The following is a 25,639-nucleotide window of genomic DNA, read 5'->3' as shown; positions in this document are numbered from 1 at the left end:
CAGCTGTGACAGGAGCACTGTGGGCCACTGGTGCCAAGATGTATCTTACCTTCATTTAACACACAAGAAGATGAATGCACACCCACACAGTAGTCACCCTGGCCTCACCCTTGATCTTCCCAGCCCTGTTCCGTCTACAGGGAATCCCTTCCTGTAAGACGTGCTCACATATGGAAGGATGTGCCTGTACAGACTTAAAGCAGGCAAGCTACGGGTATAAAAATTCTAACAAGAAAGAGGCCGCTTCACATACGGGAGGAGGGCAAGGGATATAGACAATGCCTTATACTCCAAGGCAACTTCAGAAAAATGGAAAAATGTTATGGTGGTTCTGAGGAAGGGGGCAGTGGCCAGTCATGCTCTAGACAGAAAGCACACATGCACGCCCTGCCTCAGACGGGGCACTACAGACTTCTCTCAGGAGTTCCTGGAGGAAAGGCACAGAAGAAAAGTTCATTTTCCAAAGCATTCAGAAGCTACCATTCCATTCTGCCTTGAGGTCTCTGAACCAGGTTCTATCACACGGGTCACACGAGGAGATCAAAGAATCACGTTTTAAGCAAAGAATGAATGAACCAAAGTCAGGGTAGAGAAGGATTCCAAACCCACTACTGCACCCTCAGTGGAGTAAGGCAAGAGATACAGTATGTATGGGGTAATGTAAAGATTTTTAAATGCTCAAACAGATGTTCTTCCTGGGGTTATACAAAGCAGCCTTTGCAGAAACCAGGCTTGAACAACTAACGGACAGTTATGCTGTGCAGATTGACATGCAGCTGCTTCTGAGGAACTCTGGTCCTTGATGAGAGCCGATTGTCAAAAGTGACCAGTTACCACTAACAATGTTAAGTCACCAAACACCCTTACAGCATTGTCTTAAAGAAAGCAAGAAAAACTCGCAGTGTGTGTCCAAAGACACAGACAGCACACTTAGCAAACACTCAGGTCACATCACAAGTTCCACGTGAGAACAAACATTTGATCAGAATTGCACGCCGTGCTGAGATGGCCGCAGAAACATCAGATGGTCTGGAAACCTCGAAGAAGGTCTGCAAAGCATGAGGATCAAGCAGAAAGCCTCTCACAACCACACAGCTACAGGAAAGTTCCCAAAAGAAACCGTAAAGGCATGACTGCAGAGCTGAATTGGACTCCAGAGATTGAAAAATGGGGTGCACTGTCCCAACTTTAAAGAGAGCACACGGAATCCTGGAGAGGGCCAGCAGCATAGAGAGAATTCACAGGGCAAGGGCACAGACACAAGCTGAACCAAAGCCCCCTTGCCAGGTTGGAGGGTCCTGGACCCTGGGCTTCCCAGATTCCTGGAGGGCTGCTGGGTTGAGAACAGCCTCTCTAGAAGACTGAAGCCACATTGTGTTATCAGGGAGCAGACAAGCAGCGTGCAATGCAAACAGCAATCTGTCAAATGAAGCATGGCTCCTGGCAAGATAAGGGAAAGGTGGTTGCCACTGCCATTCCGCCCAGTGGAGCATACCAAGGCAGAGCTGGAAGAGTACATTAGAAGTTCCATAGCCCTAGTCACCACAGGAAGCCAGCCCTCAGAGCAGCAGGCACAGACTGCTTGGCAGGACACATACACTCAGCTTGGCATCACCTCCATCTCTGGAGGAACCTAATCAGAGTGTTTGCTGCTCACTTGGGACCCCTTATCCACACAGGTGACTATGTAGGCATACAGCATCCCTCAAGAGGGAGCCTAAAACCACAACTCTAGTACACTGATTCCATATTATGGAATGGAGTGTTACTCCAGTCTGAAATTACACAATAAAGTCATTTAAGGTTGAAGATGATTGACTGACAGGTGACAGATAAAGGAGGAAAGAAGGACCGCCTCTCTATATATTTCTCAAACTTTTTTTTAAGGCAGTCTCATATATGCCAGAATGGTCTCCAACTCTGACATCCAATTCTGACATCCAGAATGCTGTGAATTTCTCTCAAAGGCCAACCTGCAGGCTCCTGATTGGAACCGGGGGACCCTCTGTAATGAAGCACCTCCCACGAACCGCTTATCTGACTTTCCAGCCAACAGAAAAGCAAGTGCTCCAGAAAGCAATTCAGCAATGGAAGGCAAAAAGGGAAAGAAAACTTTACAACGAAGTCGGCAGAGTTCAAACGCTTAAAGGGATCTTGAGCTCCTAAGAGAAGATGCCCAAGTCTGTACTTCCTGCCCTTTCAGGGGGCTCCAGAGGCGAAAGCTATACCAGCCATCAGCCCCACAGCCCAGGCTTGCCTAGGCTCGGAAAGAGGAGAGCCTTGCGTAACTGAGAAAATTTAAACTGCCTGAGCGCGCTACACAGACGCAAACCAGGCACTTCAGCATCAAGAAGCCGCTAAGCTGGCTCTATTTCTTGCTCTGTCACCCTGGAGTAGGAAGGAAATAAAAACTACTCAATGTACTCCTCAGCCTGAATTCACCCCCCACCCCCCAGAACCTTCACTGTAAACAACTGTGCAGAAGAAACTGTCTTGGGAACTTCGCATATCCGACGCTTGTGGTATTGCTTCAGTTACTCCAACTGAGTGCATTCAAGGAGAGCAAACTGTGGCTTAATTTCCTCAGCAAATAGCCCCCAAAGAACCTAAAGTTATAACACAAACTTAAAGGACAGGTGGGAGGTAGGGCTCAGTGACAGGATGAGTGCTTAGTATGTGTGAGACTCTGAGTTCCACCCCCAGCACCCAAACTGTAAAGTAATCTAAGAATCAACAGACTTCAACAGTCTCAGTCACTTTACTGTGTTCTCACCTGAGAAGAGCCTAAAGCAACAGGGCAAATAAATACGGGTCTAGTTTTAGAGGAAGGGAAGTGTGGTTGGTGTTGGGGCTGTGGTTTTAGTTCAGAGGTAGAACACCTGCTTAGGCCACAAGATGCCCAGGGGCTCTTCCCCAACACGGACGAAAAACCAAAACTGGTCTCTGAACATCTGTTGAATGCACAGTGCCTACCACTGGTCTAGTGCTAATAAAGGAGTCAAAGATGAAACTGTACAGCCCCTCCCCCAGGGCCAAGCGTTCCGTTCCAAGTCTAGTATTTTCACTTCCGTTGCTCGGGTTGAGTAGAAACTTCCCCTGCCATCATTCAAGTCCTGGGCTTGAAAAGGTCTTGTGTTGGTGTCTAACACAGACCCTGCTAAATCTGTGCGTCACAGTTAGGTGCAGGGCAAAGCGCCTCTAGGGCCAAGCCTGCATTTAGAAGGCAGAGTACCTCCCAAGCTGAGCCACCAACCGACCCCCGCCCCAAAAATCAAAACATACACCTACTTCACAGACCTCACTTCATTCAGAAAAATGTCCAAGAAATGACAAGGCACTTTCAACTAAAGCTCAGTGCAAGACACATTCCATAAATATAAAGGTACCAGGGGCTAGGAAGATTTCAGTGGCAGAGTACTTACCTAGTATTCAAAAGGCCTTGGGTCCAATGCCCAGCACAGGGGAAAAAATAAACGAAATAGCCACACAGTAGTTATGAAACACAGCGGTCACCACATTTCATTCTTCCTTGCTGAGCCTAGAGTCACCCCACACTAGGAAAAGCAGTCCCACTGAGGTGTTCACCCAGCCCTAAACTTCTACATGCAGGGTCAGAATGCTGCCAAGAACCCGAAAACGGAGAAAATAAATTTACACACCCAACTTTCAGGGAAACTAGGAATTACAAAGAAACTACTTTGCTAATTAACGTTGGTATGAGGCTCATAGGCTTTCTGAAGAAGTGAGGACTCCCGAGCACTCTCCAGCGCCATGAGGAAAAGGAAGAGAGAACACTGTACACAGCGCCATTTCCTCAGGCGAGAACCCAGACAAGGAAGGCCTTTAGGATGCCCAGTGCTTCTATCATGCCAAACCTCTCGTTGCCATTTCAAAGCACTCCAATGTCGCCTGCAATGTCCCAACAATCTTTAGAGATGATCCAATGCATAAACCTGTGGGAAAACAGTGCCAACTCTGACAGAGCACTGACTGTAATGCTGTAACAGGTACCCTTAATACTGCACCACCAGGGAGAGCCGTGTAGAGCGGGTACAGAATTGTAGACAGTCCTAGCTCCTCCTCACTCCCAACCCTGACAAGGACACAAGCCCCATCCAAGAACAGCACAGGCTATTCCAGCCGCCTCACAACGGAAACGTACGACAACCCTTTTCCTGGGCAATCTGATCATACACACATCAGACAACCACACTTCCTTCAAGTACTTTTCAAACAGATAATTTCCAAATCGAAAATTTCCAAATGGCAATGATGATGTTTGCGTTGACAGTTTTAACTCAATTAACTTCATGGCCAAAGGCTCGCCTTGCTCAATATCAGGAATTTTGTCAAAACGTTAGGTCCAGATGCAATGCATGGTCCTTCAAGGGCCAGTGGTTCCAAAAACGCTGGCCCTGTGATACATCAGAGTCAAAGGAAGAAACCAAGTATGCCTTAGTGATCAATGAAACCGTGTACGAAGCTACGGGCCAGGGAAAGTACCTCAATGTAGACCTTATTTTGATTCAAGCACATACATTCACAAAAACATCACCTGTGCAGTGACCCAGTGGTGACTCTTGGTGACAGCCTTGTGTCTTATTCCTCAGTATCAACATGTAAGACCACTGCCCGATAACTTCTTAACCCAAGGGCTATCCCTCTACCAGGCACATGAAGCATCTCCATGTACAGTTCTTCACATCATTGGGCTGGACAATCTTTGCTTCTAAATGACAATTCCTTAAACTTTCCTTGGTCTGTTACCACTTGGGATGACCTTCCCTGTCCACCTACTCTTGCAACCTTGGTAACCAGAGTAAAGTGGGGTGGTTTTTTGTTGTTGTTGTTGTTGTTTGTTTGTTTGTTTGGTTTTTGGTTTTTCGAGACAGGGTTTCTCTGTGTAGCTTTTGGAGCTTGTCCTGGAACTCGCTTGGAGACCAGGCTGGCCTCGAACTCACAGAGATCCGCTTGACTCTGCCTCCTGAGTGCTGGGATTAAAGGCGTGCGCCAACCTCCCTGGCCCAGAGTAAAGCTTTTTATAGGCTACAAAGCTTCAAGCCATGGTAGGAGAAAGGCTACCGCCTCCCCATTTGGCTGAGCTAGGGACTGAACCTAGGACTTTGTGCAGTGTAGGCAAGCAGCTCTACCTCGCTACAGTCCCTACCCAGCTTTCTCCGACAATTAAAATCCTCGTGCTAGGAAGCAGCATACAACTGGAAAGTAGAACGAAATTCAAGTTCTGCTGAACATTCTGGGAGCACCCATCTGCTAGCATGGCCTTAAGGATGTGGTTTTGGAAAGGGCACATTAGCTGGAAACTACTTGTTCTAGAAGATTAAATTCCTAGTCAAATACATTTACAAAAATATGTAAACTTTACAAACGAGCATGAAACACCAAACATTCAAAAAATGGCCTTTTTAACTTCAGTACTCGATAACAATGCCAGGCTCCAGGACAATATTGGGGCTGGGGGAGCCATATTCATATGCAGGCGGCCAAGCTAAAACTCACATGTGGTTTGACATTTTGAAGAGGCCACTTACATCATTTAATTTAGGTTTGCATCTAACCAGACACAGTACAGCCTCCCCTTCACCCACGTTGTTCAGTTTTCTGTGACAGTACCCTAGTCAACCACAGTCCTACAATATTGAATGTAGTAAGGATTTTAAAATGTGTAAAAAAGGTTATAGTGAATGGGACTAAAATCTTTGGGGTAAAAAGACTGGAAATTCTGAGCTGCAGAGTACGTCACCTCCCCTGAAATGTGGTCGGCTGGTCCCCATGAGAAATCCCAAGCGTGAAGTGGGTTAAGTCCAGTGAACCCTTCCTTTCTCCAAGTAGATGCCGTTCTCTCCTAACTAGTGTGGTCTAACAACTGATGAATCACTGCTTACATCGGCTTTCGAGAAATTATTCCCTGTGTCTTCCAACTAGTTCATTAGCTTTGAAAGGTACCAGCCTTAAGCAACAAGCAGCCAAGAGCGGGACCCTCCACCGCAGGTATTCTAAAACGGAAAAACACTCTACCTAAGGGAGCCTTAGAGAAAGAACTCCACAAACTTTCCCAGGAATGGGGACCTCACTCAGGTCCTCTTCCACTTTCCTACAAGCGGAGCTCCGTGGCCAAGCCGAAACATTTCACAAAAGGAAATTTTAAATCCCCTCCAGGCCCGGGTCAACACAAGGGCGGAAGACCTTCGCCACCACGTTTCTAGAAAGTCACCGAAAGCTGCTTTTAAACGGGTCCCCCAGAGATGACGAGCCCTAACTGGATTCGAAGGCACATTTAAATCGCCCGCTTTTTTGTTGTTGTTGGCTGGCAGCAATTCACCGGCGCCGGGAGTGCGGTCGCCCCCGCGCGCCCAGAAGGGGGAGCCCGGGTGTGAAGCCCGAGCGTGGAGCGGGGATGCAGAGCCCGGGAAGCCGCGGGCCACGGAGGCGGTCAGACTAGGGGTCTCGGACGTGTGAGGGGCCCCGGGCTAGGGAATGAGAGGTCGGAATGGGAGGCCGCGAACCCAGGATTGGGGGATCGGAAGTGGGGAGGCCCGCAGAGGGAAGCTCTAGGGGTTGGAAAGTGGGGGGTATGGGGGAAGGGAGAGAAAGGGCCTCGGAAACAAGGGGTGCAGGGCTTCGCACCCGGGCTGGGGAAGGCCCAGGTGGGATGGGGAAGCCGGCTGGAGACCCGGGGTGGGGCCGTGGACCGCGGGCAACCCCGCCGCCCTCCCTCCCGCCCGCCCAGCGCAAGGCCCGGCGCGGCGCGGCGCCGCCCCCTCGCGCTCCCGCTCCTCCCGAGGCGACAGGAACAACAGCGCGGGAGGAGGGGAAAGTAACTCCGGCCCCGGTGCGGGGATGACACCGCCTCCCCGCGGCGCAGCCGGCCCCGCGCCCGCGCCGCCGCCCTCGGCGTTTGAAAGTGGCCACCCCCCGCCGCCGCTCCCGCCCGCCGCCGCCAGCTGCACCAATCCGCTCGGCCCCAGTTGCAAATCAAACGCTCCCTCGCGTCCGCACGCCACTTGCGCCGCTGCAAACGGCTACGCCGTCCCTCCCCGGCCTCCCCGCGGGCCCGGGGAGCAGCAGAGCGGCGGCAGAGCAGCGCGGCGGGCTCGGCTCGCGCACCCGCCCCCAGACAGTTCTGGAAACTGTGGATCACCTCTGTCACAGGAAGCCATCCGGCGCGCAGGGCGGCGCGCAAGCAACAAACAAACGCCTGCGGCCGCCGCGGCGCGGGAACAGGGACGGCGTCGGGCGGCGGCCACCCCGCGCCGCGGGCTTTGTGCGGGGCTCCGGCGTGGGGACGGGGCCGGGCCCCCCCCCTGCGCGGACCCGGAGCGCCTGGGACCGTTAGACGACGCTCGGGCCGCAGCAGGGAGCCGCCTTAGGGCCACCGCCCGGCCCCGTCTCTACGCCCGCCGCCTCTCGCCTGTAGAGGAGGGCGGGCTGCAAAAGTTGGCCCCGGGGCCAACCAGCACCTGCCCACGTGCCGCGTAGGCTCGTGCCCCGGCGTCCCCGGTCCCTTCCCCCGCCGCCCGCGGCCGCCAGGTCACCTATTACCGGTGGGAGGGGAGCCCTGCTGCTATTTAAACGCCCGCGGAAGTTGAGGCACCCCCACCGGCGGTGCTGTGCACCTGCCTCCCGCCGCCGCGCTCCGCCACTTTGAGCAGCAGCGGCGTCCTCGGCCCCGCCTCCTGCCCGATGGCGGGCGGCGGGGGCGGGGGGGGGGGCGGGTAGGAGGTGGAAGGTATCGAATTTCTCGAGCAAATGGTACCGTTCCGAAAGGATTCGGTTCTCCGGTCAACATTCCACATTCCATCCCTCTCCCGCATTTGCAAGCCCACGCCGAGCCGACCCGGAAAGCTTACTGGCTACCGAACAACAGCACCCAACTCGCAAACACACTCACAGGCACCAGACACGTGCACCGGGAAGATTTTGCAACTTGCAGTCCTGGGGTGCACACCGCATGTGCATGTGCACGTAAAGCAGCGAGGAGACCCAGAGACCCCACCCCCACAATTTGCAGATGGTGCCAAAGGTTGCAATCTGCAATCCGCTTTAAGTTCATAATTAATTGGTACTTTGCTCAACCGATGAAGTCCTTCCCAATTCTACCGATGAAGTCTTTTACACTTTATAAGCAGTCTCGCTGGAAGTAAAAGGTCTCATCATTGGAAACGCATTCTAGAAAAATCTAATTGCCAAGCTTTCCTTCGCCCCCTTCTCACTGCCCTTGAATTGATGCAATGAATATTTTGGACATGTGGTGACGCGGTGACAAGAACCAGGGCTGCGGCCACTTCACACAGACGTACCCCCTCACACCTATGTTTGGAAAAACATACCCTCATACCCTCCTTCCCCCACACACACTGTCACACACTCTGGAATCATATATGTACGCGAACCTGCGCTCTGCCATAACCATCTGTCTACCAAGTTGCTACTATGCTTTCCACTTTCATGCAGCCTAAGGCACTTTGGCTTTTTTTTTTTTAATGTATAAACTAAACTGGGTTTCTGCTGCTGAAAAGGTTTGATGAATCACCTGAAAACCTCATGTTGTTCGCACATTTAAAAGGAAAAGCTCTAAGCCTTCGCCCTCCTCCGATTGAAAATAACAATAATAATCGAAATAAAACTTACTGATCCGACACCGATCAATTCTCGGGCTCCGCGGCCATCCTGGCCTCGTCGCCGGCCCCCGCCCGGCGATGCCCAAGTTGCTGGTGGGATAGTACCGCGGCGCGGGCGGCCGCCTCCTCCCTCCGCGCTACAGATCCACAGCCCAATCTTTTGGCGCCATATTAATGACGTACTATATTATTTCCACTAGGCAGCGACCTTCGGCATTACATTACTCCCGAGAACTCCCGAGCAAAGCAACAAAACCATCAAATATGGCTGAGCCTCTCGGCTCGTCCTGCAGCCGCCGCGGCCGCGGCCTGAGACGCGCACCCCGACCCGCGCGCCCCCGCGCCTCCGCCCCCGCGTACCTGCTGCGCACGGGCTGGGCCTCCACGGGTTGCACGCCGTGCCGCATGGGTCCGGGCCACCGAGGCCGCGCGGGGAGCCGGGCGGGCCCCTGCTGTCGCCCGCGCGCTCGGCCGGCCCGGCGCGCCCAGGCCCTCCCGGTCGGGCGTGCGGCTGGCGGCGGAGGAAGCGCGGGGACGCAGGCTCATTTCTGGGTCACTGCTGCCACAGGGGGGAGCACTTTAATCCCCAGCCAAAAGGAGAGGGTGGGGACGGTGGGGCGGGGAGCCGCTGGCGGGGGCTCGCTCCCGTTAACTCTTCGGGTCCTGACTGCAGCCCGCGGGGCTCGCCCCCTGCTCCCACTTCAGGAGCCCCCCCAAGCCCTTCAGGTGTCTCCTAGCAGGGAGAGGGTTTTTAAATCACCCCCTCCAAACTGCTGTCCCAGTTCCAACTCGGGGCGACATGCAGAAATGCATTTCTTGCCAATTAGTTTTAAATCAGGTCGATTAAAAATCAGGTGGTTATTAAAGTATGGTTAGGGTGAAATGTTTTATTTAGGCCGAATTACAAAATAGTTGTTTTTGTAGTAACAGGTTTGAAGGAGTTGCTAATTCGACTGACAGTTTTAGGCACAGAGGATCCAGTTCTGGAAGGGGGAACAACAGCTTTACCTAAATTCGTATTGAATTCATTGCAAATTAGCGTTAATACAATAACAGAAAACCATCCTCTGTAAACTGTCACTGCTTTTATGTTACAGAGCATTCTGGTCAGAACTGGGTATTTTCTCCTTCCAAATAGGGCTGGAACTAATGCTAAAACTCAGACTTTAGACCAAGTGTAAAAGCAGTCGCCAAAGATTCATGTTGATTCATGTGTTTAAAAATGAGTGGTTGTTGGTTTTTCACATACTACAAGCTAACTTTTATATAGAGAATAATTATTTTCATGGAGACCCTGAGGAAATACACATAGTTCACATTCAACATCCAAAGGGGGAAAATACACATTAAAACTCCCATTTAGTAAATAGGAACGATGATTATTAATTACAAAATTGGATATTGAACCCAAAAGACATGTTTATGCACTGGGACCATAATTCTGAACAAAATAGGTTTGATTCACACAGTCATACATGCAGAACATTATAGTCTGATAAATCGGAGAATGAACCTAACTGCGCCTTTCATTCATTTTCAGGAAACAAGGTAAAGCAGCGGAAATCCTAAATGTCTGTGTGTGCTCTTCCCTTCATCCTCTCTGACTCCTTTAATAAGAAGCATAAAGACTCACTCCCTGGTAGAAGAGCTGCTGGGCTCACTCAGTCCTGCTCAGAACAGGCTCTACTCCAGAGCCTGCTTGTTTTGTGTGGCCATGGAGTGGGGTTTGGAACTTCTCTATTCTATGCCTCACCCTCCCCCACCCCCGTAATAGAATGATGTTAAAGCTTGGCCCTTAAACTGAAGAACTGTGTGAGGAATGAGATAAGCTGGGCCGGGTAGTGGAGTACTGTCATCACAGCTACTTTGAGAGGCAGAGGCAGGTTATCAAGTTCAAGACCTGTTCGGCCTCTTATATATAGGGTGAGTTCAAGGCCAGACTAGGCAACTCAGTGAGACCCTGTCTCAAAATGATAAGTAGGCTGGGGCAATAGTTCATTGAAAGAGTACAGAAGGGGAGACGGAGACACACACACACACACACACACACACACACACACACAAGAGAAATGAGAAATGAGAAGCCCAGCGGAAGTACAGGAAGAGGCTTTCAAAGGAGGCATCTGCTTTCCCACCGCCATCTCTACCTCGTTGTCATCTCCCATGACAAACCCACTGCAACCATTCTAAGTCTAGTCAGCCTTTACTCATCCTGTTTTTATTTTTATTTTTTACTTTTTTAGCTGAGGACCGAACCCAGGGCCTTGTGCTTGCTAGGCGAGAGCTCTACCACTGAGCTAAATCCCCAACCCTACTCATCCTATCATAAATAAACAAACACTTTTTTTTTAAAACCTCTGCTTGGGGCCTAAAAAGACTGCTCAACATGAAGAAGCCTGGGTTGTTCCCATCAGCCACACACATTCATTCACAACCACCTGTAACTCCACTTGCAGGGAACCCAACATCCTCTTCTGACCTCCATGGGTATTAGGCACATATATACAGGTAAAACATTCATACCATACGCATAAAATAAATAAACCGAAGGATATTTTTAAAAATAAAATAAAACCACTGATTTGCTTGTTTGCTTTTTCCCTGACTGGTCTTATGCCTAGAACATCAGACAATAAAATCAAAGTATATTAAATTAGTAGAGGACCAAAAAAATGTAAAATGGCACACAAACTCCCCACAACAGAGGCTGTGGCCAGAACATTCTCTCATTATGACAGTTTCAGAATATGGTCAGGGGCTGGAGAGTGTAGCTCAGATGGCAGAGTGTTTGCCTAGCAAGCAGGAAGCCAGGATTTCATCCCCATGGCCACATAGAATGTAGACAGACAGACAGGTAGGTAGACAGACAGATGCTGATGCACACCTTCAATCCCAGAAATAGAAGCAGGAGGATCAGGAGTTCAAAACTAGTCTGGGATACTCAACTGAGGCAGTACCTTGGGCTGTAAAGAGCCCTTGCCCAGAAATAGGAAGCCCCCCACCAACTACTTGTAGGACTCAGGCCTAAAATCACTGAACCCTGTTTTCACCCCCTGAGATCATAGGAATGATAATATCTAACAGTCTCTTTCCTCATTAACACTAGATGATTAGACTTTGGGGGAGGGGAAGAAATAGTCTCACAATGTAGCACTGACTGACCTGGAACTCACTAAGATCCACCTGCTTCTGACTCCCCAATGCTGGGATAGAGCTATGCTCCACCACACCTACCTAATTTCATTAACAAACTTACAAAAATGATAATTCTTTGAAGAATGGAGGACACCTCGAAATCGCAAGGAACAAGTAAAAAAAAAAAAAATGTCATTCACAACCAGAGTTGGCATTTCTTAAAATAATAGACATCTTTTGCCATCGGCCCACAAAGGAAACTTTCAGACAACCAGCTGCTTCTAATCTGGGAGAGGCAATGACACGGTTTGCTCTGAGTAACGCACACAGCACTGTAAATGTCTAAGTGCGAAACTGACAATTAGGAAAATGAAACTCTCCTTCCTCTCTGTCACTCTCCTCTTGCCAAATCATCCAGATCACCGTTGCCTAGTCTGTGGAACATTCTGTGAATTCCCTCTGTATTATCAGAGATGGAAAGGTGTTCAAGAAAATTGCTACAAAGTGTGGTAGAAGTCCCAAGATGCTCCTTTCCTAGCAGATGTGTGTTCAGGTGCTAATGCAGTGCCATATACCTCTTTCTTACATTCCTAGTCAGACACCGCTCAGCCACCTTCTTCCACGCTAATGGATTTTTTTTTTTAACAAAATAAAAACTTGGATAATAATAAAAATTTGTATTACTATTCCTGGCGAAGAAAACCATACATAATGAATTCTCTGAACACTCACTGGGTCATCTCATGTGTGCGCTTCTCTTCAGGTCAAGAATTGAAAGGTCTTGGCAAAAGATGAATTGTTTCTATTTCAGGATAATGCAGCTTGGAGGTAGAGCTTGGGCCTGGCACTCATGAGCCCTGGGTTCAATTCCTAGTACTACTAACGAAAGGCACGGTGTGTGTTTGAAATGAGAGGCGGTCTTGTGCATTCTCCTTCCTTCAGGGAGGTCAATGACAAAGTCATACAGGCAAACCCTGCTGCCAGTTGCTGTGTCTGATGGCGCAGATTTTTTTTCTAACAAGGTCGGTCTTAGATCAAAGGTTGCAGTCTAAAGGTCATTTTATGGTTTGGTTTACTTTAAATTCGATTTGTATCTTAAATAAATGGTGTTACAAAGGGATTTTTGAGAATAATCTTGACCACTACATGATTGACAAGGATCACTTTGCTAACTTATTTGGATTACATTTACATGGAGATGGACTCTATTTTCATAGCAGGATGAGTGTATAGAATTCTTAACAAGTCAAGAACCGTCTTTAGTTCCTGTCTAAAACCTAAGAGAAGAAGCAGGAGATGGTAGGGTAAGAGACTGGACTAGAGTACCCTGGCTCACGTAGAGGATGAGGTCACCATTCCTGAACACCTGTGGCCCCATCACATAAGTCGTGACAGTTTTCAACTATGAGATGACTGATAACCCCAATACCCACCCATGACACTTTTGTTGGTATAGGTACCAACTAATTTGTTTGTTTTTTCTCAAGATTTTTCCTTTTCTCTGTTCTCTGTCGTTGTTGTTTTGGTTGCTTTAATACAGTATGTCAGAGAGAAATAAGTCTGAAATGGGAGAAGATGTGAATAACTTAATCAAGCCAGGTAGAAATGACCAAGGCTGAGGGGGTCCAAAATACCAAAGGTCATCTAATAATCTATAAAGATCACAGAACTTTAAAACTTCAGAAATATCAAAGAAATGCAATCATAGACGTAACTTTTGTAAACACTGCCACATTTTTTTGTTTTTGATGCCTTTTTCCTGAAAATGGAATTTTGCCAAACATCCTTTTAACCTACAGTATTATTCACTTTTGCTCAGGGTTCTTCCATTTGCTGGGTGCTTGTTAACTTCCGGTCTTTAATCACCTCTGTTCATACTTTTCTCTGCTGGACACTTCACAGTCCCTGAACCTCATGAGCCTGTGGAAATGTCTGATATTTTTATCATCAAATTCAATTATCTGCCTTTTTGATAACTACCTTTAGACTTCCAAAACCTTTGTGTCCCACCCTATCAGTTCTTTTTATCTGAGAAAGGACTCTAACTTGCCATACATCCTTACCTTTATACTCGAAAAGTCAGCATTTAAAAGGCAATCACTAACCAGCCCTAGCATCAAGGAGCACTGGGGACTAATCAGAAACCTATTCCTGTTGACTGGCTCAGACCTGAGGATTTAGAAAGTTAAATCCAGCCATCCACGCGGACAGAAACCTCTCAGTAATACTAACTCACTGGTGTTTCAGAAATCATCTCATGAAACCCAGGAATGGTGGTGCACATTCTTGTCGTGAAGCTGAGGCAGGGAGATCGTGAGTTGAGAGCCAACCTGGGTTACACAGAGAGAATCACTTGTATAGTTCCTGTCCCCACCCTTCACAATCTAACCAAGTTTTCTGAATTGTCTGCTCTAATTTTTACTCCTCAGAGGAAGATGGAGGTCTAATATTCATTCCCAAACACCAACCTAACTGGGGACAGACCCCAGGGCCTTGCCTATGCAAGAGAAGCACTCTGCCTCTGGACTACACTTCCAGCCCTAGTTTTACTTTAGATTTTGAAACGGGGTCTCATTAAGTTGTCCATGCTGGTCTAGGGTTCACTCTGCGGTTCAGGCCTTGAACTCACAATCCTGCCTCAGCCTCTACAGAAGCTGGGATATAGGACTATACCACAACACCCACACGAACATTGATTTTTTTTTTTTTCATGAAACCTGGGACTTGAGGGTGGAGAATGGAAAGACTGGCAGCGGCGTCTGAAGTCGGGAATGGAGGCAGGAGGTCCTTCCCGAGAAGAGAAGGGGGTCTGGTGTGGAAGTGGTCGCGGTTGGGAGACAGCAGGCTAACCACCCTGGAAACAAGGCATTGTCAAGGGCTCGGACACTTCCTACCCCTTGTGGGTTCTGTGTTCCTACCTCTCCTCGGAGGGTGCTCGGACACAGAGGGGTCCTGGGTCACTGCAGGGGTGCTGGGCGGGAGAAGCAGAGGAGAAATGGCGGCCTGCGGCAGGGCGGCGGCTGAATCCGGCTAGAACAGGACTAGGCGAGGCCTCGCAGGTAATGGCTCCTCCTCCCACAGACTCCTCCCATGGGGCCTTCTAGGTCCTGGGAGTAGCCATCCCGCCATCTTCCCCGGAAAGCTCCATTTTCTCCCCTTCTTCCGCAACACACTTTAATGGTCTGAGCCCACTTCGTTAGCAATCAAAAATACAACACTGGTTCCTCCTTTTCTGAGGAAGAGCTAGCTGGGAGCTGGGAGATGAAGGAAAGCATCTCCCACTACCTTGCTTGAATGTTAATGAAGCATAGGAGGTGATGACACTCTGCTGGGATGGCATGTGGGGGGAGGGGGAGCCCGCGCGCGCTGCGCACACTTTCCTGAGTCATCTAGGTTGGGCAAGAGTGGAGTATCAGACGCATTAAAAGGAAGATGGCGAAGACTCCCGCGTCTTCGGGAGCCGAGGAAGTTCCTTCCTGCGTGTGATAGTCATTGAGTTCTAAGCTAAGTAAAGCAAGCCCTTGCAAGCTTCCGTTCCGCTGCAGAAGGGTCAGGCTGAGGCTCCCATGTGACACCAACCTAGACACCTAGACATCCAACATACCTAGCACACAGATAGGATGAGGAGCGTGGTGCCGGAGACACAGCGGGTTCAGAGTTACAGCCCAGAGACTAACAGGCCGTGGTAGTAAGGGAATGAGATAGATCACAAAGGGAATGAGATCATTTGAGGCCTAGGCCTGACACGTGGCCAAGTGAGCTAGCTGCAAAGCTCCGCGGTCTTCCCGAGGAGTCTTCCGGAATAATCCAAAGGTTATGGATTTCCTTATGGCTGAATTTGGCCCAGAAGCAGCTCTGGAGAGAATCGTGGGGCTGGAGATGTACCGGTTGGGACAGTGCTAACAGACTGTGCCCTGTGCTCCACCCATGGCACAGCACGGATTAGTACGGGTAGTTCGTGCCTGCAAGCCCTGTGCTCGGGGCCCAGAGGCAGGAGCGTCACAAATTCCATTTCATCTCAGCTTCAATGCCCGTTCCCCCAGCTTGGACTACCAGAGACCTTGTCTCAAAAGCTTGGTAGCGGCCGAGCGATGGCGGCGCGCCTTTAATCCAGGCACTCGGGAAGCAGAGGCAGGCGGATCTCTGTGAGTCCGAGGACAATCTGGTCTACAGAGCGTGATCCAGGAAAGGCGCAAAGCTACACAGAGAAACCCTGTCTCGAAAAACCAAACCAAACCAAAACAAAACAAAACAAAACAAAAAAAAAAAAAAAAAAAAAAAAAAAAACCCAAGAGCTTGGTGGAGCAAGCGGGAGAGAAGAGAAAGGGAAGTCACGGAGCGGTGCGGACTGGCGGACACTACGGCTCACTGGTTCCAGGATCTAGGCTTTCCCTCCTACCTCAACAACCCCGGAAGCCACTTTTTTCCTAACCAATCCCCCCTTCTCCCCAGGACCCATCTCAAAGTTGTACCACCAACCTCAGTAGTTTGAGCAGAGGGCTTCCTCGGAGGTAGCAGGCCGCTGGACAAGATGTCCTCTGCCTCCCAGTCCCCAAAGTGCAGGTGATCCTCCCAGCGGGCTCTTTCCTCTGGTCTTTCCTGTCCCCGTGGGAGGAGCTGACCTTTCCACTCACCACAGCACCCACCGGCCCACCCCCAAGCTCCGAGGCCCCTCCCCGCTGGCCTTTTTGGCCTCCAACTCCACCCTCCACTTCTTGGCTACAGAGTCCTTGCCGGAACACTTGAATACAATATGGAGCCGAACAGCTCCTCCAACTCCTTACACCCACACTTTCCGAAAAAACCGTGGTCAACCACAGAGAAAGACACAAAAAGAGACCCAGAGACAGACAGAGCTAACACTGACATCTAGGTAAATCCCCGGACAGCCGGGCGATGGTGGCGCACGCCTTTAATCCCAGCACTTGGGAGGCAGAGGCAGAAGGATCTCAGGGAGTTCAAGGCCAGCCAGGTCTCAACTTGAGCTCCGCAGAAACCCTGTCTTGGGAAAAAGGGGAGGGAAGGAGGAAGGGAGGAAGGGAGGGAAGGGGAGAGAGAGAGACAGACAGAGAGGTCTGGAATGTTCTGGTAGAAGCCCCACCTCTGCCTAGATCCTACTCCTCAGAAAGTCCTGCGAAACACACAGCTCTTCCCTCAGAGATGGTCAAGACCACTGCCGAAGGGTATTTGAACCACACCTCAGAACACAGATGCGTGGGTTTTTGGTCTCTGCTCTCTGGGGGTGCTGGAGAATCACCCAGGAATGCTTTACGCATTAAACCGGGGCTTTGTCCAATTAGGTCTGATTTGGTCTGATATGTTTTTGTTTTGTTTTTTGTTTTTGGAACTGAAGATCGAACCCAGGGCCTTGTGCTTGCTAGGCAAGCACTCTGCCACTGAGCTAAATCCCCAACCCCTTGGTCTGATTTGGATTGCTGTGTCGCAGAGAAGCTTATGGGGTCCAACTCATCTTTTTTTTTTAGTTTAATTTTGCCGTCTGTAATTTGCAGATAGTTCTTACAAATTAATTTTTTATTATACATTTACAGAGAAGCAGTGTGCATGTGCCATAGCAGGCAGGCAGAGGTTGGAGGACAATGTGCTAAAGTTGGTTCTCTCCTTTACCACATGGGTCTTGGATCTGCTGAGCCACCTCACTGGTTCCTTCCTTCTTGAAACGTCACCTGCCTTCCATGGCCGGCGCGTTCTTCTGCCTTCCATGGCCCGCGCGGTCTTCTGCCTTCCATGGCCCCCGCGTTCTTCTGCCTTCCATGGCCGGCGCGTTCTTCTGCCTTCCATGGCCCCCGCGTTCTTCTGCCTTCCATGGCCGGCGCGTTCTTCTGCCTTCCATGGCCGGCGCGTTCTTCTGCCTTCCATGGCCCCCGCGTTCTTCTGCCTTCCATGGCCCCCGCGTTCTTCTGCCTTCCATGGCCCCCGCGTTCTTCTGCCTTCCATGGCCGGCGCGGTCTTCTGTTTCCTCTCCTACGTCTCTACTGACTCCCTGGCCAAGCCTCACACAAGAAGTAGCTTTTTAAAAATCTAAAAGAAGGGATAATTTTAGTTTTGATATTTTATAAGAAGAAAAATGTTTGGCTGATGATGTTTATAATGGATACAAGAGAGATAAGGAAAGAAAACATCTGGTTAAAGATTATTAGACTAGTCAGTCAGCGGGCAGGTAACCCTACCTTCCCAGAAGGAGTTCTCCGTCTTATTAAAATCTGTCAGAGAACTGTTCACACACTTTATCAAGAATGCTAATTGCTTCCCAGAAGGAGTTGTAAATTACATCACACAAAAACTGCCCCAGACGGAGTTTGAGCACGTTTTCTTTCTCACCCACTTAAATGTTAGTTTCCTAGGATTCTATCCCAAGTCATTTCCCAATCTTAGGCTGTCCAGGTTCCTCCAAATACCAGCTTCATCTTGACCTTCAAGTCATACCTTTTTTTAAAAAAAAATTTTTTTTAAAAAAAGCGGATTTGTTTTGTTTTGTTTTCTAATGGTCTCACTATGTAATACTGGCTGTTCTGGAATTCATTATGTAGACCAGGCTGGCTTGAACTCACAGTAATCCACCTGCCCCTGTTTCCTGAGTGCCCAGATTCAAGGGTGGGACACTCACGAGGCTCATTTCATATCTTCAGCAGCTTCTTAAACACCACTTGCAAGCTGAGCCTACCCTAAACAGAATTAATCTTCCCTCCACTCCCCTAAACAGAATTAATCTTCCCTCCACTCCATGACTCTTTTTTTCCTTTTTTTTTTTCTTTTTTTCTTTTTTCCTTTTTGTTTTTTCAAGACAGAGTTTCTCTGTATATCTTTGGAGCCTGTCCTGGAACTCACTCTGTAGATCTGGCTGGCTTCAAACTCACAGAGATCCACCTGCCTCTGCCTCCCGAATGTTGGGACCGGACATTTCATTTCTTTATGTCTTCTCTGTCTCAGTTTGGTGACCCACCATCCCAAGTCTTGAGGCAGGAGAAAAGGACCTAGGGAACTGGGGAGGGAAAGACCTCTTTATCTTGGTATCTAATTGAAGGCTCTTATTAGAGCAGAAAAAATCCTGGTCAAGGGAACAGAGTATCTGCCCAGGTTAGAGACCTGACATTGTAGTTAGACTGGTTCAGTTAGTTCTTAGGACCACCTCTACAAGGTAGCCCACCTTACGTCCTGCTATCGAGGAAAGCTGGATGATGAGTCCTTTAATAAGATACTGCACTCTCCTTCACAGCATCCCTTACCTTAGTGCAGAAGCTTGTGGACCACAGGCACCTAAGGGTCATGTCCTGCCACTTTTCTCAAGTATTCAGACGCATTGGCCCCTGTGTCTGGCCTCCATGCCTGCTTCAGTGACAGTTTTTTCCTTCCCTCCTGCATCCTTCTCCAGGCAGCTGCTGAGGTTCACAGCTTGCCCGTCCTGGAGTTTCCTTTTAAACTCTACTAAAATTGTCTGAGCTTCCACTTGAGCCCATTGCTAAATTCTTTTATCATTGAGAGTAGGAGCCACGAAAGTCTTGGATTTCCCCGCATCTCTATCACCAGCTGAGAACCAAGAGTTCCAACACAATTAGTAGCTTTTGCTTAAGGCCTTTCTCCCTTCACCAGAAACTCCACTTACAGTAGAAACGACACGTCCTCAGCCCCTTGTGCATGCAACCCTGGTGGCTTCTGGTTTTCTCTTATCTGACTTTAATCCTACCCCAGGCTCCTCTAGAACCATACTGTAATCTCAATGATCCAAAAGGAAGTAGAGACAAAAGAACAGAGGGCCTAGAAACCTGCTGAACAATGAAATTCAAAAATCCCCAACCTATGTGTAATCACCACTGGAACACTTAACCAGGACTCCTCATAAAGGAGCCCACACTCAGCTATTCCTTACTCTCTACTTTTAATAAATTCCAATTCTGCTTTATGTTGTCTTGACCTCAAATTCTATCAATGGTTTGACTGAGGATCAAATTTTGCTTCAGTGGAGGTCTCTCAAAAAGAGCTCTGTCCTGGCCAGCCCTGATAGTACACACCTTTAATCCCAGCATTGCAGAGGCAAAAGTCAGGAAGTCTCTAACTTTGAGGCCAGTTAGATCTACAAAGTGAATTCATATGTAGCTAGGGCTACATAGGAAGACTCTGCCTCAAAACAAACAAACAAACAAACAAATTTTAAAAACCAACAAAATAGATAAATAAGTAAGCAAACAAACAAATAAATAAAACAAAACAAAACCCCGTCTCTTGAGCTGGAGAGATGGCTCAGTGGTTAAGAGCACCGGCTGCTCTTGCAGAGGAGCCAGGTTCTGACAACTATCCATGTATAATTCCAGTTCTAGGGATCCAGCGCTACCCTCCACAGGCATTATGCATATGGTGCACATGCATATATGCAGGCAGACACTCACACACATAAAAAATACATCTTCTATATTCAAACAAACCAACCAACCTCCACCCCTGCCACTGATAATCCTAAGGGACAACTTGTCAACCCTGATGCTTGCTTTCCCAACCCCTCACCATTAAGTCACATTCAAGCCAGCTCTCCTCCCTCTGTCCCTACGGCTACCATCATCTCAGTGGCCTGAGCTGCCTGGCTGCCCTGATTCATTCCTCCATTCAGAAGTCAATGTGATCTTTCTCGAGGACAATTTATGCAGTTTTATCATTATCGTAAATGGTCACTACACTGAAAACAGTTGACTTTTTTTTTTTTGCCTGATTATTTGTATGGGTTTTGCTATTGTTGTTTGTTTTTTTGAGATGGGATCTTACTGCATAGGCCAGGTTGGCCTCCAACTTGCAATCAGTATTCACAGTGACGACAGCATCACAGGTGCTTCCTGCCACCACAGTGACAGCATCACAGGTGCTTCCTGCCACCATGGCCACTTCTCTTCCAAGAGTAACCTCAAGTGTAAAAAGTCCAAAGTCCCCAACCAAGTCTCTGAGGGCTCTGCTTTTCCATTCTTGCTTCATCTTGATCATCCAGACCCATCCTCTGCTGAAAGCCTTGTTGCTTTTCTTCAGTTCCAACCTTTTAGAGCCTTTGCAAGTTCTCAGACCTGAGACTGGCCATTTTCCCTCCGTACAGACTTCCCCCATATAACTTAGCCCAGTCATGACCAAACACCCGCTTGTTCTCGCCAGCCTCACCCTTCTCTGGGCTCCCTGGCACTCTGCTTTATTTCCGTGTTTTCATTTTCCTCCATGTTTAGCGATGTTTATGCATCCCCACTAGACTGTTTATTCCAGGACCTTGTCACTTGTGTCACTGGGCATGTCGGTAGGCACTTACTCTTTGAAGTGAAAGGTATGAATGACAGCTGCGTTTGTATAATTAGTCTCCAAAATATCTTAATGGGACTCTCACAGAAGCCCACACCCACACTCTTGGGTGTGTCCATCTATCCTTCTGAGCAACTCTTTCTCTTAACCCTCATGCTTAAAGCATATATAGATAAATATAATCTACATATATTAGATATCTAAAGATATTTATATATCTTTTAAATGTATATTTAAAGGATTGATTCTTTCATTCATTGTGCCTATGTGACTTTATGTGCAGCACATGAGAACAGTGCCTGAGGAAGCCAAGAGAAGGCATGGATCCTCTGGAAATGGAGTTACATAGGCAGTTGTGAGCCACCATGTAGACTCTGGGAATTAAACCTAGGTCTTCTTGCAAGAGCAATAACCATTTTAAAGTGCTGAACTATAAATCCAACCCCATAAAGCTTATATTAAAATATCTTCATGAAAGCCAGTGTGGTGGTGCATGCCTTTGATCCCAGCACTCCAGAGACAGAGGTAGGTAGATCTCTGAGTTTGAGGATGGCCTGGTCTACAGAGCTAATTCCAGGACAGCCAGGGCTACACAGAGAAACCCGTATCAAAAAGAAAAGAAAGAGAGAAAGAAAAGAAAAAGAAAGGAAAGAAAAGAAAACAACAACAACCAAAAGGTCTGAGGTCTATTTATACACAGTAGAGTGTTATTCAAGCATATTCAAGCATGAAGAATAAATGCATGTTGTGTTGTCTATGGCTGTGCAGCAGGAGATAGAGATAAGAAAGAACTGCCACCAGCCGCCTGAGGGTTCCTCCACTAGAGTAAAGGTGCATTCTTGTCTTTGCTGGAGAAAAGAATTCCAGGATGAGCCATCATGAAGCAGTTGGGGACTGTCTGAATACTTTCTTAACACAGATCTCAGCACAGAGGCCAACAGGGAAGAAATGTGTGAGCTTCACAAAGGAGAGTCACATTAGTGTCATCAAGATGGCCTTCAGTAGGGTTTGGAAGCCTCTGACATTTGATTATTCAGTGAGTTCCTAAGAGGCACTCCCTCCTCTGTCTCCATGGATCACTTGGTTTACTGAGTGGCTCCTAGGCTGCCTTGAGTGGAATTACAATCTGGGAAGATAAAATCAGGAGCCACCAGAGTTACGCAAGCAAGCTTGGCCATGCCCTTTGACCATAAGGGGGTTTCTGTTGAGATGCCTGGAAAACTTCAGGTTTTGTGTTAGAATCCTTATTCTCAGCTGGCTAGAGCCTTCAACTAGATTTAGGGATGAGAGACTCCTTTTCCTTCCCGTATCTCCATAGATTCCCCTGTCTGGCCTTAGTTTTAAGCAAAATAAGCCAGATTCAGAAAGTCAAATACTCCATGTTTTCTTTTATTATGCAAAAATGCAGATTTTTTTTTTTAAGACAGGAAAGTAGAAGGTGAATGATTTGGGAAGGTGGGAGATGGGACAAAAGAGGGTAATGGGTGAATATGATCAAAATGTGTTATTTACATGAACGAAATGTCAGGAGACACCCGTTGATCTGCCGTGACAAGTAGGTGCTTTTAAAAAGAGGTGTTTTTAAAGTCTCTATCCTGATGAAAGTAAAACAGGGTTGTGAAAATCACACTTACAAACAGAAAGGTCACTACAGCCTCGTTTCTACTTGTCATTTCGATGCAGATCATAAAAGTGACACATGAAGAAGTCAAATAATTATAGTAAGGAAAGGATTATGATCCCGTGTCATGGTGCATGTCTCTAACCCCAACACTTGGAGGCTGGGGCAAGAGAATGGGTCTTGAGGCCAGCCTGGCAAACATGCAAGACCCTGCTTTTAAACTGTAACGGGGAAAAGCCAACGAACAGTAAAAACTCTCAAGGAGTATATCTTTCATTTTATTTTCCTGGAAAAGCTTTTTTTTTTTTAAAACATTTACTTTTATTTTGTCTGTGTGTGGAGAGGGGCAGTGAGTGTAGCAAGGTTTGGTGTGAAGGTCAGGGGCAGCTTTTGGGAGTGGATTCTCTCCTGTGTTCCAGGAACAGAACCCAGTCAGACTTGGTGGCCAGCACCTTTACCAGCTGAGCCATCTTGCCAGACCTCATTCTTGTTTTCTGTTGTCAAAACAATAAATGCTGTGTCCTTGAGAAGCTGTGGCTGAAATGAAAATCACCAAAAAGCTATTAGCAGAAGACTATTGCCATTACCATTCACTCCTGTCCTGTGTGTTTGTGTACAAGGCTACATGTACAGATGTTTAGTTAAACAAATGAAGTCATATTGTAAGTCTGTGTTTTAACAACTTAATTTATCCACTGGTTGGACTTTATTTTTTGCATTTATAGACACATAATCCATGAAACATGCTTAAAATTGTATTGACAGTATAATATTTCACCATATAAATGGAATTTGTCATGATTTCTGATATTTTTGACATTGGTGTTTATAGTTTTCTAAGTGCTTATTATTTTACAAATAAGTATTTCCATCACATATTTTTTTCTTTCAAATGTCTGACCAGTTATACATTTCTTGGAAAAAAAGTAAAACACTGGGTCCAAGGGAGTGAGGCTTTTTATTTGTTTGTTTGTTTTTGTTTTGTTTTGATGGTTCTAGGCTTCCATCCCAGAAAGAACTCCCAAATGCTAGGCAAACACTGGACCACTGAGTTACATCCCCATCTTCTGGTTTAAGGTTTTGCAAAGTTTATTTTGGCAAATTCTTTTTACAAAACATGTTGAAAGGACGAACTATGTCAGCTGGTAACAGTATCTACCAGCCAAGGAGACCTTAGTACAATCCCCAAGACCCAAATAGTGGAAGAGAGAACCCACAGCTTTCTTCTGACCTCCACACACACCATGGAACAGACACATGCCTTCAAACATAAAATAACCAACTAGACAAATGTATAAAAATGTAGTAAAAATGCTATTTTGTTCAAACAGACCCCCAGTATCAGTATGTTAGAAACGGTTGCGTTTTCATAGTATAGAGCTGCCCCCTGAAGAGGGCTGGACACAGCATGCCCACAGGAGACACATGGTGATGTACAGATTACAACATATGGGAGTGGTAAAAGCTGTCACACAAATATGAAATAAGAAGTTCCATCAAATGTTGAGTTGGACTGGGAAGGCTTCATAGAGGAACTAGATTAATTTGTACCAAGAGGTAAAGAGGAGAGAAAGGGGGCTAGAGAGTTGACTTAGTGCTTAAGAGCACTTGTTGCAAAGGGCCTGGGTTCGATTCCCAGCACCCACACGGAGGCTTAACACCTCTTTGGGCACCAGGCACTCATGTGGTGCACAGACATGCATAGAGAACACTCATTCACATAAAAAGTAAAAATAAATCTTAAAAAATATTGAGCCGGGCGGCAGTGGCACCCACCTTTAATCCCAGCACTTGGGAGGCAGAGGCAGGCGGATCTTTGTGAGTTCGAGGCCAGCCTGGTCTACAGAGCGAGATCCAGGAAAGGTGCAAAGCTACACAGAGAAACCCTGTCTCGAAAAACAAAACAAAACAAAACTGAGAGAAGACAGAGAGAAAGAGTAGCACCTGGGGATCATCCCATGGGCACATGGGAAAAGTGTTAGTGGTCATTATTTCCTATGTATTCGCTCGACGGTGTGCTAAGCATTTTACACACAGTGTTCCATTTACCTTTCCAGACAAACTGTATTATTATTTTCATAAGGATGTATATGATGTGAAAATTCAAGGTCCAGAGATTCAGATGACGTGCTAAAGATCACAAAGCTATTTTGAGGTGTCACCAGGTTTGATCCAAGGCAGTCTAGCTCCAGAGGCCATGTTCTTGAGGACATCACTCAACTGACTCACTGCCTAGTCAGAATCACGTAATCAGGAACTGTGTACACAATTTGATATCAGTGACTTGAGTCATAGCCTCTCAGTGGCTCTCTGAGAAAATCTGTAAGAACAGAAAGGTCTCCACAGACTATGACTTATTTGTTTCCTTCAACTATTTGCTTTTCTTGGCTTTCTTTAAGAAATTTAGTCATTACCTCCTCCAATTTTTTTGTTTGTCTTTTCCTCAATTTCTTTAAGGGATTTATTCACTTCTTAAGGACTTCTATCATTGACACATTACTTGCTTTTTCCCCCTGACAGCTTTTAATGTTCTTTTTTTTTGTTTGGTGTATTTAATGTTTTGATTATTATATGATGAGAGGAATTTCTTTTCTGCTCTAGTTTATTTGGTGTTCTGTATGCTCCTTGTACCTTTATAGGTATATCCGTATTTAGGTTAGGAAAATTTTATTCTGTGATTTTGGTGAAAATACTGTCTGTACCTATGAGCTAGTATTCTTCTCCTTCTTCTATTCCTATTTTCTTAGGTTTGGTCTTTTCATAGTGTCCCAGATTTCCTGGATGTTTTGTATCAGGCATATTTTAGCTTTAACATTTTCTTTGATTGATATATCTGTTTCTTCCAACGTATTGTCAACACCTGAGACTCTCTCTTCCATTTCTTGTACTTTGTTGCTGATGCTTGTATCTGCAATTCCTGCTCAATTACCTAGATTTTCCATTCCAAAATTCCCTCAAT

The 25,639-nt window shown here is 47.3% G+C and overlaps 1 protein-coding gene across 3 annotated transcripts in view; it reads right to left on the bottom strand.

Annotated features, from left to right (window-relative positions):
• The window catches only part of Jade1 (jade family PHD finger 1), a 55,504-nt gene extending 46,309 nt beyond the window's left edge, over positions 1-9,195 (bottom strand). Inside the window, exon 1 of one of the 3 annotated variants that reach the window (XM_036189299.1) lies at positions 9,000-9,195. The gene's annotated coding sequence lies outside the window, so the exon portion shown is untranslated. Of the gene's footprint in view, positions 1-7,553; positions 7,615-8,649; positions 8,963-8,999 lie in introns of those variants that run through there. The other 2 variants (XM_036189301.1, XM_036189302.1) reach the window with 2 other exon arrangements.
• Positions 9,196-25,639: the final 16,444 nt, after the last annotated feature.

Source organism: Onychomys torridus, chromosome 6, assembly GCF_903995425.1.
Source record: "Onychomys torridus chromosome 6, mOncTor1.1, whole genome shotgun sequence".
Lineage (NCBI taxonomy): Eukaryota > Metazoa > Chordata > Mammalia > Rodentia > Cricetidae > Onychomys > Onychomys torridus.
This window is presented reverse-complemented; position numbering and strand designations above follow the sequence as displayed.